The sequence below is a fragment of the Choloepus didactylus genome, chromosome X (genome assembly GCF_015220235.1).
Source record: "Choloepus didactylus isolate mChoDid1 chromosome X, mChoDid1.pri, whole genome shotgun sequence".
NCBI lineage: Eukaryota > Metazoa > Chordata > Mammalia > Pilosa > Megalonychidae > Choloepus > Choloepus didactylus.
Window position 1 is genome coordinate 13,092,885 of NC_051334.1, and position 17,272 is coordinate 13,110,156.

Consider the following 17,272-nt stretch of genomic DNA (forward strand, 5'->3'; position numbering starts at 1 on the left):
AGTTCCCAGGAACAGTTTCCTTCACTCCACCTTGAACAGGCCCCCAAACTTGAGTGCTATAGTCAATTACACTTCAGGGTTTGGAAACTTGGTTTCTGTAATCAGATATTTCCATCTATTTGTGGAAAGCACAACTCAGGCTTTTCTGGGATTACCAGTAGAAACGGGAAGAGATATTGCATTGGTATTCAGAGAGAAGGGGATGTGTGTATATATATATGTGTGTGTGTGTGTATATATATATATATATATATATATATATATATATATATGAATGAAAGCTGAAATTCATGGAAGAGTCTACATAAAATCAACCCCGCTGATGGTAAACAAAGATGGACACCTTTCATCATCCTTGAAACCTCAACTGCAAAATGTTCAGTGACCAACCATTCTAGAACATGCTTCACACATTTACCGGTAAATACAAGTTATGTGTTTTTCCTTAAAAGACCATTCAAGTGCATTGTGTTCCTTTTACAGTAAGGAGAGTGTCCTTCTGTCAACATGCTTTCAGCAGTTTTCATGTAGAACTCGTTATGATTTCTTACTTTAAATGGGGGGTACCGAAATGGAGCCAGCCCCTAGCCCCGTTTCCCCTCAACAAACGCCTGGGACCAGCAGAGGCTTGAGCTGCCCGTGTCCTCCAGATGACGGGGCGCCGCGTGATGTCCCGTGTCACCTCGGCGCTGAACTGGCGCGTGCGGGGTCGCGCGCTCCGAGTGTCCCGAGTGCCCTGACAGTTTTCCGTGGGTTCCAAAGCCAATGGTCACCCAAGCCATTCGCTTTTCGCTCCCGGCCGTTTCCGCACAGGTCGGAGCTTCTGGCAGCGGAATCCTTAGCCCAGGGCTGCAACTCCGCCGTCCCGCTGTCATAGGCAGCCACCGGAGCAGGTACCTGTGCATGCTGAGGCCCGCCCCGCCGCCCAGGCCCGACCCGGACGACTTCCCCCTTCCCTGGGTGCGCTGGGTGCGCACCTAGCCGCTCCCCAAGATCCCGCCCGAATGGGAGCACCTCAATATGCGGAGCGTGCTGATCCCCGAGGCCTGGAAGCACTTTCCCAGCAAGCCAGGGCTCGATCAGTCGCGCATTTGGGAAACTTAACGTGAAGCGCCGGCTGTGGCGCGCCCGCAACCCACGATGGATATGGAGCCCGGTCACCGTCAAAATCGCTCCTCCTGAGCCCGGAAAGCTCCCCTTTGTAACGCGTCCAGCCCCCAAGGAGCGCCCAGACTCCTGTGCCAAGGAGACTGTGCTGAAGGCCCTCAGCCAGTGCAAGAAGGGCAAAAGGAAGTTTGACGGACCACTCTGGTTCGAGCTCCCGGAGAAGAGGAGGAGGACCAGCCCCGAGACCAGGCCGTCTGCTTTCAAGCCCATGGTCAGGAAAGGAGCGGCCCCCTCCTTTGTGCCCAAGCCTGGGCCTCTGAATAGAGGACCCTGCTCCAGGAGAGAGAATGCCTGCAAGGAGGACGCTGTCCCCAGGCGTGACATCCAGCCTTCCCTGTCTGCCACCCGGCCTGCAGAGCAAGGTAAACTTGCAGCACTTATGGGACCCCTAGCGTCCTTTCGCCCCTGAGCACACCCAGCCTGCTGGCCACCCTGGCTTCTAAGAGTCGGGGCCCTGCACCCACGACCTGAGACTCAAGCCCACGTTGGCTTTTGTCCTTCTGACCCCAGATCTTCCCTGACATGGGACACTGACACCACCAGACCACCTCCCACTGCTCCAGCTGACAGGCCTGCCAGGACCCAAGACCCCTGTCATTAACCTGCGTAGGCCCGCAAAGTATTTTACTAGGAATGACGAGACCCCAAGTTCCTCCCCTCCTGCTTCTGCTCTCCTTGGTTCTCCACCGCCTCCACCCCCATTTTGATAACACTTTGAGGCCCCATATTTAGGGAGGGTGAAGGTCCCTGGTGTGCCTAATCCAAGTTTGGGGCTGCCCTCTCCACAGCCCTCAGCGCCTGATCTCCACGTTGAAGCATCTCTTCGCCAGCCCAACGGCACCACGGCCAAGGGAATCTCCTGTGCTACCCATCACCCACACCCTAATCTGGACCTCAGCACTGCTTGGCAGAGCCTCTCTCCCCTCCATTTCTTTCAGTCCAGCACCCCGGATTTCTGGCTGAGCCATCACGAACCTTATGGTCACCCTGGCGACTCCTGGCCTCTCTTGGAAGAAACTAGAAGCCCAAGGCCTTTGTATCAGGTGCAGGATGAGGCCAGGCAGAATCCTTGGACATGGACTTTTCAACTCCCCCCTCTGGAGAGACATTGTATATATGAAAGCCCTTTCCTTCCGCCTGCCGCCCACTGCTCTCCGCCTTTTCTCTGGGAGCAGACTTGCCAGGAAGACCTGCTCCTTCCCCCATGCCTGAATTTGACCAGTTATTATAAGTAAAGATTTGTTTGCATTATTAATATTAGTAATAATACTAAGAGACACTTTCCTTATCATACAGATTATCCTATTTTTTTCTTTCAAAAACTCATATATAAAGATAGATTTTGTATACAGCTGTGTTTCTCAATGTCTGCAATGTTTATACATTTTGGGCCGGAGAATTCTGGGTTGTGGCAGGCGATGGGGGAGAGTGCTGTCCTGTGCATTGTAGGAGGTTTAGCGGCGTCCCTGGCCTCTACCCACTGGGTGCCAGTAACACACCCACAGTGGCGAGGACTAAAAGTCACTCCAGACTTTAGACTGTCCTCTGGGTTGGAAAACTACTGGGTACAGTGCCCTCTATTGGCAGAAACAGTCAACCTTGACTCTGAAAATGCGGTTTTAAACTAAAAATCAGGTTTTATAGATAAGTAAAATGAAATATGCATGTTTGCCAAAAATATCATGCCCAGGTTTGTAAAGGATGCTCTGGGGTGTGACTTATTCGGGTTGTCTAGCCTTATTAGTGATCAGAAAATACAAACTTTTGAAAATGAAATACCACTTATTGCTCTTTAGATTGGCAAAAGATTAGAAAAGTTAAGTAACATCTAGTGCTGGTAAGAATGCAGGGAATTGAAAATCTTCATGCAGTGCTGTGGGGTTTCATCGGGTCCACCTGTTCTAGGGAGTCATTTGGAAATGTTTCCTAGAACTGAGTTTGCCTCTCAGCAGCTCTCTTGCACGCACACACAGACAGACATCGGTGACGATGTTCCTTGGCAGCACTACTTGTCATAGCAAAAACATTGGAACAACCTAAATGCCCATTGGCTGGGGAATAGATAGACTGAATACGATGTATGCTATCAAGGGAACACTTTTCTACACATAAAAGGGATGAACTGGCCCAGGGTTTCTCAACCTCAGCGCTACTGACGGGTAGAATCCACCCTGTAAATTGTGGGATGTTTAGCAGCATCACTGGCCTCTACCCATCATACACCATTAGACTACCCCAGGTAGTAATGAACAAGATTTCTCCACACATTGCCAAATATCTCCTGAAAGACAAATCACTCCAAGTTGGAAATCACTAAAATAGAACTGTGTATTTTTTTAAAAAAGAAAAATCTCAAAAACATACAGTTGAATAAAAAGATTGGAAATAGAATATTATGTGTAGCACAATGCCATTTGTCTAAATTGAACCAACACAAAGTTATAGTCCTGGCATAATGGAGGAGGCTATATAAACTAGGTAAGAGGTCATTTGGACACTTTGTACCAACTGTTTTTCTCCATCAGCATGAATCTCGTGGTGTACCATTTTGACTCCGTCAGAGAATATGGCTGTAACAAAGCATAGTCATTCTCCCATGGAGCTTTCTTTTTAAGGAGGTGGAGGCAGAAGATTAACAAGTAAATAAGTATATACTCTTCCTGGTAAGGATTAGTGCTACAGAGAAAAATCAAGCATATAAAAAGAGAAAAAGAAAACACGATGAGGCAGATCCAATTCCGTGAATACAGTTGTGGCCCAAATAATTTTCTGTTCTGCCATCATCATGGAATTACAGGATTCCTTACTATATATGCAAACTCCTTGGACTTATTCACCGTTTTCACTGACTGGCATCTCATACTTTCATATAGTAACTCAGCAAATAAAATGACATTTTATCTACTTGAGATAGATTCCAAAAACACACCCCACATTCCTAGATTCTCCCTGAGTGGGGGGTAGGACCGTGCTTTCTTGAGAATGACTAAATTTTTAACATTTATTTTCAATCTCCATTTCCCTGCTCCTTGCCAAAAATTTTTACATCTAACAATGATATATAATTACTCTGTTGTACAGTTGGTGCATGTTTGTTTGCTTGTTTGTTTAGGCTTTGCATTACTTCCTCACTAAGAGTCATTTTACCTTTAGAAGTTTTATTCTTTGAACAGCTTCAGAGTTAGGAAATGATTGATTCTTTAGATGGCTGCCCTGCTTATTTGATGTGGGTTTCTGTGGACAGTAAGCCCAAAGCAGCTTTTACACATGATTTATTTCACAGCTTTATAATTAACATTACACAGTTTTATTAAAATGAGAATGTGGGTCCCCCACTTCCTTGACACGCCTCCTTCCAGGGGGTGAACCGTAATCCCCCCTCCTCTGACAAATGCGGTTTGCAAAGGGAACCCTGGCAGGTGCCACCTGACCCGCAGGATTGATGCTAATGTCACAGTGATGTCCTGTGGATGTCATGGGCCCCTGACGGGACTAGCTCCCTGAGAAGGGCACTTCCCCTGGGTGACTTCCTTCCCCCCAGGTCCATCTCCTCCATCTAAATTAGGAGAACACATCAGACAATCTCAAATCGAGGACTTCTACAAAAGTGTTGTGATAAACAGGGAAGGACGGAGAAACTGTCACAGAGGGGAGGAGCCTAAGGAGGGGTAGACCCTGGAACAGGAAAAGGACATCAGGGAAAAACAGAAAATCCGAATAAAATCTGTAGTTTAATTAATAGTATTCAACCCATGTTAATTTCTTAATTTTGATGAATGGTTCATGGTTGAGTAAGAAAGTCACATTAGGGGAAGCTAGGTTTGTCCAGTCATGGTTTCTCACCCTCAGTGCTTTTGACAGTTGGAGATGGATAATTCTTTGTTGTGAAGAACTCTCCTCTGCTTTGTAGGAAGTTTAGCTGCACCCCTGGCCTCTCACCTCTAAATGTCAGTATTAAGCTCCCTTTTACCCATAGTCCTCCTCCCGGGCCTGGTGTTGAAAACCAATAGTGTCTCCATAAGTTTCCACGTGTCCCAGGGTGGGGATAGGGAAACAAAATTGTCCCTGGTTGAGAATCATTGTTACACAGGAACTTTCTGTATTGTCTTTGCAACTCCCTCTTAAATCTAAAATTATTTCAAATCCAAACATATTTTTAGCAGGAACTAGCAGTTATTGAAAAAGTTGCCTGGGCACAATAAAATGAACTGCAGATATGATGTAAAATGAGGCAATGGATAAATTAAGATTTCTGATTGGCATCGTTTATAATGAGATAATAGAAATGTACTTTGAAAATAATAAACAGATGTATTCAAATGCAAGATATTGACATCCAGAAGTATATAGTTTCAATAATTATCTAAATTTTTAAATTGTAGCTTTTTAATATATTCACATGTATCAGGTATTTATTATTATGCTGCCCACTGTACTAGTGTCTTGTAGCACCATTTCCATCATTTCTTCTAGGATTGATATCAGGGAGGTGGTGACTACTCTTAGCTGTTTAGGGTCTTCTTCAACAAAAGTGTACAAAGGATCACTCCCACATGACAGTTCTGCCAAGAGAAGTAAAGTCTAAGATTTTAAGCAAACAAAAGTAACCTGGAGCTCAACAAATATCAACCATAGAAATATAATTGCAGAGATGTGGTTATATTTTGTTCAGGTAGAGGCAGTTGAAGTAGTAATTAATATGCCCACTCTCTTAATTGGCAGCTTTGCAGGAAGTGGACTAGGGGAAGCACATCCCTCTTCTGAAGACAGACCCAAGGCAGAGGCAGTATAAGATGGAGACGCACCATACACTGGTGTTTGTATTATGCTCTGAGAAACTGATGTCCTGGGTCCCACAGGAGCAAGAAACTGATGCCCAACACGTGATAAGTCCAGGCAATGGGACTTACTTCTACATGGCCATTCCATCACATGGGAGTATCCTGTCAAGGGACTAAGGAGGAAGGAGAGGAAGAAATGGTGGACAGGGCCACTGTTAACCTTGTGTCTCCTCTACCTCAATAGACAGGAGCTAAAGCCTGCTTCATCCTTTCACAAACATTATCAAGAGCTAACTTTGATTCACCCACGTGGTTACAGATGATTCCAACTGCAGGAGCATGTACATTCCATGGACCTTCCCATAAGAGCCAGAAGTAGGAGTTTAGTGATGCTAAGAGCCTTGGGAGAACAAAGCCACAGTGTCTTGAGCTCACCAGAGATAAGAAAACAATGGAGGCCGGTAATTCCTCAGATGCCAGAATTTGGACCTAAGAAGATTCCATGCCCAGTCTGAGAATAGACTCAGGATGGTGGGGAACATGGAGGGCTTCTAGATTTCATGTAGGCTTTGTCAGGAGGGTCTCTAATCCCTGTCCAGATTGGAATCTCACATTCTTCAAGCAAAGGACACCCTTTTTTATTTTATCAGTTACAAAGCCACCTGGGCGACTATCAGATACTTTGTCCATCTGCAGCACAATAGATTTCTCTGGGCCCTGGAACATGGAGGCAAGGGCCAAGTCTTCCCAGTCCTGTGAACCCCTGTGTTCCTGAAGTCTGGCCCATGCAGCATTCACTAAGTAATTATGACATGAATGAGTGAATAGAATGAATGAGTGAAGGTTTACATCCCACACTGCCCAGAGGGACCATCTGAGAAAGTAAACTGGACAGGGGCTGCAGTGATAGAAAAGGGAGGAAGGGAGATCACGTCCTCAAAACTTCCCTTACCCAGATACAGATATTCAGACAACATAATAATATGGGGAGCTCTATAGTAAAAGAAGACATCTGTGCCAGTTTGAGTGTATTATGTCCCCCAAATGCCATTATCTTTGATGTAATCTTGTGTGGGCAGACCCATCAGTGTTAATTAGATTGTAATTCTTTGAGTGTTTCCGTGGAGATGTGCCCCACCCAACTGTGGGTGATGACTCTGATTGGATAATTTCCATGGAGTTGTTGACCCGCCCATTCAGGGTGGGTCTAAGTTAATCACTGGAGCCATATAAATGAGCTGACAAACGGAAGGAACTCAGTGCAGCTGAGGGTGACATTTTGAAGAGGAGCGACAGCCAAGAGGGACACTTTGAAGAAAGCACAGGAGCTGCAGTTGAGAGACAGTTTGAAAATGGCCGTTGAAAGCAGACTCTTGCTCCAGAGAAGCTGAGAGAGGACAAATATCCCAAGTGCAACTAAGAGTGACATTTTTGAGGAACTGCACCCTAGAGAGGAACGTCCTGGGAGAAAGCCATTTTGAAACCAGAACTTTGGAGCAGATGCCAGCCATCCTCCAGTGAAGGTACCTGATTGCTGATGTGTTACCTTGGACGCTTTATGGCCTTAAGACTGTAACTGTGCTGTGTAACCAAATAAACCCCCTTTTATAAAAGCCGATCCATCTCTGGTGTTTTGCATTCCGGCAGCATTAGCAAACTAGGACAACACCCAAATAGACTGTAGGTGGGAGTAGCCAAGAAGAAATGTAATGAAAGGAGAGAAAGTTGGTGCTCAAGAAAAAGGAACAGAAAGAATGGTTGTACATAGTTCTGTAGTTAAATAATTGATTTAGGAACCAAGGGATACAAGTTCCTTCAGATTATAGATTATGTACAATTGGAGTGTGACTTCTTCCACAATCTTTCTTCCAAATGTTACTACTCGGTATGTTCTCCAAGATTTGCACAGAATGAAAAAATAGGCAACCAACAAGCCCATGTTGACCAAGACATGTCTTTTAAATGTATGTTTTGATGTCATAAATAAACTGAAATGCCACTATCACAGATAAATAGAAAACCTACATTTTCAAGATTTTAAATACAGACAGATGTGATGGAATTATTTGAATTTGCTTCAGTAACCATTTGACCGATTGTTTGTACATAGTAATGTTATTAACACATACATAAATGGCTTCTTTAAGCACATAACTTTAAAAAGGTAAAAATATCCACCCCCTTTCCTCAAATGTGGGAAGCCCTGGCTGATGTTAATCCTCTAAGAATTGGCTCCACTGCCATTTGTCACCAATGGTGCCAGACACGGCCAACTGCATCCGGGGGGGGGGGTGGTGGTAAGAATTGGGCACTTGTTTCTGGAAATCAAAAGGACTAAATAGGAGCTGGGCTGCTGTTCTACAAGCACAAAACCATTGATCCCCTTACCATGGATACAACAGTACATTGTTCCTTTTTGGATCACAAGGTTCATACTTGAATAATTAGGGAAAGGAAGAAATCCATTACTTTCCTTCTCCATTTACTCAGAAAGACAATGCTGGGCCTAGGTTAGACTCTCTTGTTAAAAGTGATCAGTTATCCCCAAAAGCCCAATATTTGAGTAAACTAAGCAGATAAACTGGGAAATAGACTAAACTTAAATGATAGTTTCCTTAGAAAAGAAGCTACTTTCAGCATTTTAAAACTCCTGGGGAATTGCTTTAGTATATCTGGTCTAAATCTTATTGTACATGGTTGAAAACACCTGGTAGCCATCTTCAAACCAAGTCCCAAGAAGAATACAAGTAACATGACCCAATGAAAATAGTCTTCTACTAACTCTAAGGTTTCCATCCATGTTCCATTCTGCTTTTCAGAAAAGCCAACAAATCACAAGTAAACCACTTGGTATCAAGATTTGCAAATAATGATTTCAAGAGTTGCCTAGTTTTGGTCTCATTTCATCCATTTTCCTATAATTTCTACCAGGACCAGCTCTCAGATGCGGGACCTGTGTAGTCACCCAGGGCCTAGTGCTTAAGAGGGTCCTATGCTGTTTAATGCTCTGCAGTTGCCATTTTGAAATTCTTCATCCTTTTTGAATAACGGGCCTTGCATCTTCATCTTGCACTGGGCCCCCCAACTACATGACTGGTTCTGATTTCTACATCTACTAGTATAAAATAGCAAAATAGGAATTCACATACACATTAGTAATATATGACATCTGTGTGTTTTTCTCTCTGTTTCAAAGTAGTTTACATATATTACCTCATTTTATTTGATCTGATCAGAAAATTTATGGATGCTTAGCTATTCATGAAAGATGCAGGCAGAATCACTCTAAGGGCCATTGTATATATAATATTGCATTTTAAAGAGTCTCAAAATCACAGTACAATTTGTGGTTGAAATGAAATGTTTTCATGAGGTGTCCCCTGACTAGACTGATCAGAGGCCAAGGCCATGGTCTTATGGAAGGACCAGCAAACTATTTCTATAAAGGATCAGATGGTACATATTTTAACTTTGTGGGCACGTGACCTCTATTGGGACTACCTACCTTTGGCATTTAGCAGGAAAGCAGCAATAGACGCAAATGACAATGGTTACGTGCCAATAACACGTTATTGTGGACACTGACATTTGAATTCCAGATAGGTTTTATGTCACGAATGTTACTCTCCTTTTCATTTTTGTCAACCATTTAAAAACGTAAAAATCATTGTTAGATTGTAAGCCCATAACCATGGGTATCAGGCTGGCTTTGGCCTGCAGGCCACATTTGGGTGACACTTGGTCCTATCTCTCCTTTTACTCTCCAGGCCTAGTAGAAGGCTTTCAGTAGAACTTCCTTAGTCCTCTGGATGCAACCACAGCAATGCCAGCTGTATTGGGGGTTTATGTTCTCTCACTGTTGCCTTTAGGCGCTCTATCTGCCCTTTCTTCTCACCCCTTGACAGCATCTGGAACAGACTGTGTTCCTTCCCAGTCGCTTCTGGCTCTTAAAGAGTCCAGGCCAGTCTAATCAAAATGCAGATCACAACTTTCATCTTGCAGCAAATGTCCGGCTTTGCACTTTGCAGCAGGTCTGGCTTGAGTTGGACTCTGAGTGGCAGCTCCATTCGTTACTCTCTGTGCTCACCTTTCTCCCTGCACACACCCATGCCCTCCTCCTGTGCCTCTTTCTGGCTCATTCAGTGTTGGGAAAGGGAGACGGGGGTCAGACAGAGGAGAAAAGGCCGAGTTCTTCTTACTGAGCCAGGGCCCCTTGTAGCTTCCTTTTGCTGTTGTGGCCCTCTGACTGGACTGGATCCAGATGCTTTGTCACGAAAGCACATTCGTGAACCTTTGGGGATCCCTCGAGGGACCTCTGCACTGCATCTGCCCTACCTTGAGTGATGTGCTCTGGCAACCTCTTCTATCACACCCTCAGCTCTGCCTCAGAGGTTATACCTCCAGCCTCCCTCCCTCTCCAGGCCCTTGCCCTGCAGTTCATTCTCCAGCCCCACAGCCAGTGACTCGATCCCCCTCCCTTCAGCAGCTTCCACTGGCCCCCAGGAATATCTTCAAGTGCAGACAGCTCACCATCTGCCCTCTCTCTCTCTCCCTACCTCACAGGTGGCTCACGGCAGCCTTCCTCCCTTAGACTTCTCCAACAGAGAGGCAAGCCCGCTTCCATGCCTCTCTACACTCTAATGACTGGGGATCCTGCCATGTTTCCTTGAAGTTCAGCTAGTGCTCCTCTGGTAGCAGCTTGAGTAGTCCTGAGAATTTCTGCAGGTTGGGGAGGATTGACCAGGAAATGAGAGGACCGTCTCCCCTCTCACGAGCGACTCCACCTCTATGAGCCGTTCTCTTGGTCAGCCGCCCTCCCTGACTTGCATCAGGGAAAAGAGCAGGGGCATCACTCAGAACGTGGACCACTGGTCTGGCACGGGCACCAGCCGATCAGAATGGACCCAGTCATCAACACCCCAACTGACTGCACTCATGTCTGCCCCGTCAGCGGGTCCTCTCCTGCGGGGAAGGGAGTGGAGGCCACAGCCCTCTCTGCAGGCCCACACTCTGCCTCTCTGAAGCTCTTCAGTGAACCTCTGAACTTCTCTCTCACTGCCTGTCAGGGGTGGCCCTGGCTGCCAGCAGCTCTGTGTGGATGCAGCCAGGACCTCCATTTAGGTGTCTCAGCCTCTCTCGTATTCGGTTAGGATTTTACTCAGTGGATATGCCAGTCATAGGGTTCCAAATATGAAAAGGCAGCATCAGGAGCTACTGAGAGCAGTAGCACTGCTGTGATCAAGCTCAGAATAAGAGATACGGTAGAAGGGAATGAGTAAAAGGTGAAATGAAAATGAGAATTTGTGCAAGAGTCATGGATTAGCGATGAGGAAAGAAAATAAGAAATAAATGGCCAGTGACTAAGATTTAGATCCCTGAAGCCATCCTGAAAACAGATATTTGCCACCCTCCTGAATTCATTCTGCCTGTGTTGGCACAAGAAATCTTCTGGAAGGCAGAAGATTGAAAACTGGCTTATTTGCCAGGCTAATGATGTCTTCTCCCAGCCACCACACTCAAGAGCAACAGCTTGTGCAAGGGTATTTTCAATCTAGTGTTGCATTTTGTTGTACTCTTTCCCGTAGGAGAAGCCTGTTCACCTAAAGATGCAGTGCACGTAAAATCAGGGCCCAGCGCGTGTGTTGCATCTAAACCCGCTGCTCTTCATTAGGGAGCCCTCATCACTCATCCCACTGACAGCAGTATTGCCGAGACCCATGCTGCCTGGCAGCAGGTTCAGACTGCCAATCAAGCCATGGCAAACTGCCATAGCCACCTCCTCCTGCCTGGACCATTCTTCCCTGGCAGCTCCTACTTGTTTTTCCCATCTCAACTTAGGTGACACCTCTTCGTTGCAGCCTTCCCTGACCACCCAGCCTAAAGGAGGCCTTCTTACACTCCATCATATCATTATCAAGGTACTCAATTCTTTGCCATCATGACACTTAGGTGTTTTTTGCCAGTCTCCCTATTGGTCTACAAACACTGTGAAGAGCGTTTCCTAAGCATACTCAAACTTGTCACCATATATTTCAATTTGGGTTTGGGAAAATTTGTGAACCATTGGCCTACCAACAGTTGCCATTTATGTCATTTTGACCTATAGAGATGGTTGCTGCTCTTTAGTGCAACCTTAAACAATTAAAGGCTAAGTATGTATTCAGTGGTGGCATCTAGGGCTGGTTTGGAGAAATTTAGCCCATGATAATTACCATCAGCACCTCTAAATAAATGTGAAATCTCAGTGAAAGGGGGATTTGCTGTCATAATGCAATTTCAGGACAAGTGCCCTATAGCCTCTCCACTAATTGACGTCGAACATCTGAAACCACTTCTTTGTGTAAGGATAGACATTCTCGTTGTCTGTTTACCCAAAACAAGAGGTAATTTCTCAGAATCCATTAGTGACAATTTCGGTCAAAGTAAAGATTTTTAAAGCTAATTTAAATTGCAATGAAAGAACTCCCTGAGTGTGAAGGAAAAACTGGCTTTAGAAGAGCTCCCTTCTCTATACCTTCAGCAGGAAAAGATTGGCTTGCTGAAATACAAAGAGAGTCCCAGTCCTTATTTTAGTGAATAATTTTATGATCCTCTTTGATCAAAGCTAATTTTATAAATATAAATAGAAAGACATTTTTGAGTTTCAGTCTCTCATCTTGTTTACCTTCCCTACTTACAGAGCAGAAGTCTAGAAAGACCTCAATTCTACAGATTTACAAATCAAGAGTGAACAGTGTAAATCAGTGTTCAGTAAGGCTATGATTCGCTTGGTAAATCCATCCACTAGTCCCAAGAGCTAAGAATGGTCTTGACAGTTTTGAATGGTAGAAAAATGTCAAAAGAGGAATATTTTGTGACTCTTTTGTGAGGAAAGAAAATAAGAAATAAACGGCCAATGATTAAGATTTGGATCCCTGAAGCCATCCTGAAAACAGATATTTGCCACCCTCCTGAATTCATTCTGCTCAAATTCAAATTTGAGCGTCCATAAATAAAGTTATATTGGAACACAGCCATCTGTGTTCATTAAGCATTGTCTTTGGCTGCTTTCATGCTTTGAGGGCAGAGTTAAGTAGTTGTGACAACACCTAAAATATGTCCTATGTGACCCTTTACAGAAAAAAATTTGCTGACCCCTGCTCTAGTTTTTCATGCTTAGTTTTTTACAACTGGTACCAGCAATAAAAGCTTCTGTATATACCGTGGTCCAATTTCAGGTGAAACAACTTTGTAAGAAACCAGATCAGCTATTCACAGACTCCCACAATGCCTCAGGTTCTGAAATACCATTTCAAACACAAATTCCTCAAAATTAATCTGAAATGTTACATATTTCAATTGCTTTTTCTTTAGAATGGAAACATCTGATTTAACATAGTCATTTACAAGGTGAAATTTAGGTATTTAGAGGAAGTAATATTGCTATGACTATAGCAATGTATAAAATCTCTTTAATCAAGAAGGACTATGAGAAAATACGAAGAGACTATATGAGGGGTTGGTTAGTATTGTGGAATAACCGGTGGGTTTTCCTCTTTTTCCTTTTCCAATTTTTCAGTAATGTGACCACCTTATTTTTTATTTGGAATAACTTGTAAATAGTGGTGAAAATAATACTACAGTTTAATGGCATAAGAGAAAAGTAAATGTGTTTTTCCTGAAATCTATAAAATAGTAATAAAGTTTACTTAGGACAAAATTTCATTTTACTATAGAACTTTTTTATTTTTTAATCATATAAATATATTACCTTTATATATATATATATATATATATATATATATATATAAGTGTTTATACATGCATATATCATGTATTATTTTGCTCCCCCAAACTCTTTTCTTTTTTATTCTTTGTGTTTACACCTCATGCATCAGGTATTGTGGGTTTGAGGACACCAAAATTAGCAACTCTTTCCCCCCAATTCTGAATCACTGTAGAATGAAGACAAAAAATGAAACAAAAGGAAACTAAATTTAAAATGTAAGAACCATTCTTAACTCTTGGACCATATGAAAACAGACAGCTGGATTTACCTGAGGACCATAGTTCGTATTAAGAAAAACCTATGCATTTTATATCATTTTCAGAATAAAAATAAATATAGCTCTTTAGAATCTCTATCTATCTTTGACAGAGAATTATAGGTGTACAATAGAAATGTAGGGAGCTTAAGACATACAACTGCAATTTGTTTTTGGGTATTTATCTTCAAAATGCCTATTTTAAAAGAACATTAAACATTATTTAAAGTGTAAAGTGAGCATGGTGCATGATTTAAACGTAAAGCATAAAAAAGTTTCTAAAATGTTCAATTAAAAATGTTGGTCCTTCAAAAAATAAGGTTAATAAATTATTTTCAAGAACACATTTTAAAATGATGCATTATCTCAAATAATACTGCAAATAAGCAGTTAAGATATTTCCCCATTTGTTTTCTCCATCATTTCTCTGTTGGGAACATTTTTCATGGAGAAAGCCACTGTTGCTTGGAAGAGATATTTTTCATTTGTATCTCGGGCATACTGAAATGGAAGTGAAACAGAAAATGTAAAGTGAGGAAGCATGGAGAAATGAAAGGTGAAGGAGAAAAATGGTCCATTGGATTCTAGTTGGGGCCATGATAACTATGTCTCTCCCTCTGTCCTTCTCCCTCCCTCCCTCCTTCCCTTCCTCCTTCCCTCTCTCTTTCCTTCTCCTTCCCTCCATTCCTCTCTCATGCACTGGGGTCTGGAGGCATGACTTAAAACATGTTGCCAAAATGTTCAGGGTAGGGTTCCTCCACATGTGAAGTGTTTCCATTGTGTTACCTTCCTCAGAACCTACAGCATCAGCAGCTGGTCAAGAAACAGGGCATTTGGACATCATTATTCTGGCCACGTATACTCTGTTCCTTCCACCCTTTCTCTCTTCCCTCATAAACTGGCTCCCCCTCCAGGCCTCCCTTTCTTTGTTAATATCAGTAGAATTTTTCTTTTTATTTCTTTGCTGAAATGTTGGGCATGTGTATGTGTTTGAACTATTCTGCTTCTTCTTCATTCTTCACTTTCTGTCAACCAGCAAATCCAGCCTCGAAGCAAGAAAGGATAATGTTTTTTAAGGACTAGCAAGGAGGCTAGGGAGACTACAGCAGAACGAGGAAGTGGGGGGAGCAGTAAGGGTGGGAGGAGGAGAGGAGCTGGGTGAGGGGAGGGCTGGCATTTCACGGAGACATTGCAAGGATTTGGTTTCACTGTGGGATGGGAAGACATCTTTTACTATTCCTGCCTTTCTCCTCTCTTTCAGGGTAATAAGTACAAATAGATGATTCCTGAGCAAAATGATAAATCACTAAGTTTCTCTGGGTAAGAAGGTTTACTACTGTACCTCTTCTGTTTTTTCCTAAATACCCTTATAATATATTCTTTAAATTTCTCTCAATCACCCTTCCTCTTTCAGTCCTATCTTATATAGCACTATGATAAGATGTTACCCTCAAGAAAAGAAAATCTTTTTCATCAGACACAAGTGTTGAATATTGTATCTTAATGTCAACTTTCAGTACTACTTGAAGTTCCTTCAATGTTTGTAAAAATTAATTATTTTATATTACACCATGAAGGTTTTAAAATAATTAACTGATTCATGGCTTAGTTGCCTTTTTTTTTTATATTACTGATTTTTCCAAAATTAGTTTTACTCAGCAGTAATAAGAACAGATACACTTTGCTTGGAATCTATGTAATAAATGAAAACAAACCTTAGGAAGCAAACGATCTGGTTAAAAATAGCACACAAACACTACTCAGGCAGGGAAGCCTTGTTACCACAATGTGGAGATGGGGGATAAAGTGAAGATGGCAATGATAAGCTCTGGGTAGCAGATGAAAATGAAGATGCTGGCCAGCTCTCGTCAAAGCATGAATTTAAGTTGCTGTTCAGATCTTGGAGATGAATTTGACATGACCTTCTCCAATCCTTTCACTGGTTCCTCTTAAAACCCAGAGTATGAGCTGGCTGGTGATGGGTGGGAGTCGGGGTTGGTCACAGGACAGAGCCCAAAGCTATTTAGATCAGAAAAGGACTGAGGCATTTCTGGATTGGGTATCCTGCCAGTGGAGCCAGCTTGTCTTGGTTCAGGGTTAAAGGATTGAAAGCTTGTACACTGGGCATAGCATATTTTTTCTAGGGTATTCAAAAGTGTTCAAAGAGAGAGGGTCCCTGCCTGAAAGGAATTGAGCAAATGTATTAATGAGAAAATGTACCACTTAAGAGAGGATAAGGAAAGAGCTATTAAAGTAAAACCAATGCCTACTCTATGACCCACACTTTCACTCATGGCTATCTACCCAAGAAAAAGAGAGCACATGTAAAATACATGTACCAGAGTGTTCATAGCAGGTTAGCTACCTGCTGGGCATACCTGTGACACATAATAGGTGCTCAATAAATGTGTAAAATGGAATTGAACACATTTGTATCCCTCATGTGGCTTCACAAAGGGATACATATTCATTTATCTTTTCATCGCTTCAGATTTTCTAGCATACACTATAGATTAATTACTTTAAGCAAAATCATCTTTTTACCGATTTCACTTTTAATAAATTTATTATTTACTTTAATAAAACATCAGATATGAAGTTTTTAGGAATAATTGATTCAAGTTTAAGATGACTATGGAGAAGTGCCCATTATTAGAGAAAGCACCCCATTATTAGAAAAGACATTTTTAAATGAACCTGCAGGTGCTCCATTTACTCCTTTATTACTCAGATCTGATCAGATACTAAGTCCCACTTTAAAAGCACTTTGCCAGAAAGAAAAAAGAAACAACAGTAGATGATGACAAAATCTGCCTGATAAATTCTAATATTTAATGCAACTGAAATGAACAAAACAAAGATCTACAATTAAACTGCCTCAAAATCTCCTATAAGTTTAACCTCATTTTAGATGATTAAATATTTTTTCTAAACTCATAAAAGTTACAGATAAATTTTCAAGCCTCAAAATGTTTAGAGAAATAAAGAGTTCTTTAAGCCAAAGATTTGTAAAACAGACAGCAGAAAACTGTTCACGCATTTTTAAGTTTCATGGCAACATACTGGAATAGAGTTCAGCCTGAATAACAGTCACCAGGAAAAGAGAAGCCACACATACTTTCCACGTGGAAAACAAAAGGCAAACTGGGAAATATAAACCACTCTCCACTCAAAGCTGCCTTAGGCATTCTGTGGCCTGGATTAGAATATCAGAGAAACGAATGAGCCACCACCTAAAGGGGTTAATGATTAATCCCATTGTTTGGTGCTTTGGTAGAAGCAGCCCATCTCCTGTCAGTT

The 17,272-nt window shown here is 42.6% G+C and overlaps 1 protein-coding gene across 2 annotated transcripts in view; it reads left to right on the plus strand.

Moving 5' to 3' along the window:
- Nucleotides 1–17,272, plus strand: part of CA5B (carbonic anhydrase 5B) — a 105,455-nt gene that overhangs the window by 17,718 nt on the left and 70,465 nt on the right. The window lies entirely within an intron of this gene.